This window comes from Oncorhynchus mykiss, chromosome 31 (assembly GCF_013265735.2).
Source record: "Oncorhynchus mykiss isolate Arlee chromosome 31, USDA_OmykA_1.1, whole genome shotgun sequence".
NCBI lineage: Eukaryota > Metazoa > Chordata > Actinopteri > Salmoniformes > Salmonidae > Oncorhynchus > Oncorhynchus mykiss.
This window is the reverse complement of record NC_050571.1, coordinates 15,583,800-15,586,372: the sequence shown is the minus strand read 5'-3', so window position 1 is coordinate 15,586,372 and position 2,573 is coordinate 15,583,800.

The window sequence follows — 2,573 nt, the reverse complement described above, 5'->3', positions numbered from 1 at the left end:
TTGAACTGGGGTGTGGACATGAAGCCAGGGTTAGAGTTACGTTTAACCCTAACCCAATGCCAAACCCTTTTATCTGGTTACGCCATGGTTTTTACAGAATTATTCAGAATTTTCCTCTGGAAGTTAGACTATTTCTATTCTTTATTATAATAACCAAGCCAAAAGCACATCTGGAACCATTGTCTGGGGAACAGGTAGGAGTTGAATCTCTCTATTCATCCTTTCTCCCATCTACCACAATATACCTTCTCTTCCTCCAGCTCCAGACCCACCGCAATGTGCATCTACTCTGTCTCTCTACACTGTGGACCTGCTCTAGCTGACTGCCGGCGGCTGATGTTTACAACCAGGAAGTTAAGACGAGAGAGACTGACATCTGTGACTGACACCTCACAGAGTTGACACATTTAAATAACACCTGAATCACCCCAAACAAACTCTCTCTTTAGTCTTTATTTGATTCCTCTCTCTTTCACATGGACCTGACTATCACCTACCCCTTCCAGACCAGAACTCATCTAATGTCTAGTTATATATTCTCTCTCTCTGTCATATGGACCTGACTATCACCTACCCCTTCCAGACCAGAACTCATCTGATGTCTAATGTTTAGTCATATATTCTCTCTCTCTGTCATATGGACCTGACTATCACCTACCCCTTCCAGACCAGAACTCATCTGATGTCTAATGTTTAGTCATATATTCTCTCTCTCTGTCATATGGACCTGACTATCACCTACCCCTTCCAGACCAGAACTCATCTGATGTCTAATGTTTAGTCATATATTCTCTCTCTCTGTCACATGGACCTGACTATCACCTACCCCTTCCAGACCAGAACTCCTCTGATGTCTAATGTTTAGTCATATATTCTCTCTCTCTTTCACATGGACCTGACTATCACCTACCCCTTCCAGACCAGAACTCATCTGATGTCTAATGTTTAGTCATATATTCTCTCTCTCTGTCACATGGACCTGACTATCACCTACCCCTTCCAGACCAGAACTCATCTGATGTCTAATGTTTAGTCATATATTCTCTCTCTCTGTCACATGGACCTGACTATCACCTACCCCTTCCAGACCAGAACTCATCTGATGTCTAATGTTTAGTCATATATTCTCTCTCTGTCACATGGACCTGACTATCACCTACCCCTTCCAGACCAGAACTCATCTGATGTCTAATGTTTAGTCATATATTCTCTCTCTCTGTCACATGGACCTGACTATCACCTACCCCTTCCAGACCAGAACTCCTCTGATGTCTAATGTTTAGTCATATATTCTCTCTCTCTTTCACATGGACCTGACTATCACCTACCCCTTCCAGACCAGAACTCATCTGATGTCTAATGTTTAGTCATATATTCTCTCTCTCTTTCACGCTCTCTCTCAATTCAATTCAACTCAAAGGGCTTTATTGGCATGGGAAACATACAGTATGTTTATATTGCCAAAGCAAATGGAATAGACAATTAACAAAAGAAAAATAAATAACAGGGAAATAAACAGTAAACATTAAACTCACAAAAGTTTTAAAAGAGTATAGACATTTGAAATGTTAAATGATTTGCTATGTACAGTGTTATAACAATGTGCAAATAGTTGAAGTATGAAAAGGAAAATAACAGGTTGTATTTACAATGTTGTTTGTGCTCCACTGGTTGCTCTTTTCTCATGGCAACGGGCCACACATCTTTCTGCTGTGACTGCACACTGATATGAACAGATATGAACGTTTATCAATGTTTGATTTGTTAAAAAAGTATTTGTGGTTGTGTGTGATCTGTTGGAAATACAATACCAGTCAAAGGTTTGGACACAACTACTCATTCCAGGGTTTTTCTCTATTTTTTACTATTTTCTACATTGTAGAACAATAATGAAGACATCAAAACTATGAAATAACACATGGAATCTTGTATAATAACCCAAAAAACTTAAACAAATCAAAATACATTTTAGATTTGAGATTCTTCAAAGTAGCCCCCCTTTGCTAAAAACCCTTGAATGAGTGGGCGTATCCAAACTTTTGACTGGCACTGTATGTGTCTCTAATGTGGCCAATAATTTGTCAGGAGATTAGGAAGTGTGGCTCAGTTTTTTTTGTGGACAGTGAGCACATAGCCTGTCTTCTCTTGAGAGCCAGGTCTGCCTACGGCGACCTTTCTCAATAGCAAGGCTATGTTCACTGAGTCTGCACATAGTCAATAATTTTCTTAATTTTGGGTGACTCTCAGTGGTCAGGTATTCTGCCATTGTGTACTCGCTGTTTAGGGCCGGATAGCATTGCAATTTGTTCTATTTTTTGATTGAATCTTTCCAGTGTATCAAATAGTCATTGTTTTGTTTTCTCATGATTTGGTTGGGTCTAAATGTGTTTATGTCCTCGGGCTCTGTGGGGTCTAACTGTGTTTGTGAACAGAGCCCCAGGACCACCTTGCTTAGGGGACTCTTCTCCAGGTTCATCACTCTGTAGGTGATGGCTTTGTTATGGAAGGTTTGAGAATCACTTCTTTTTAGGTGGTTGTAGAATTTAATTGCTGTTTTCTGGATTTTAGTAATT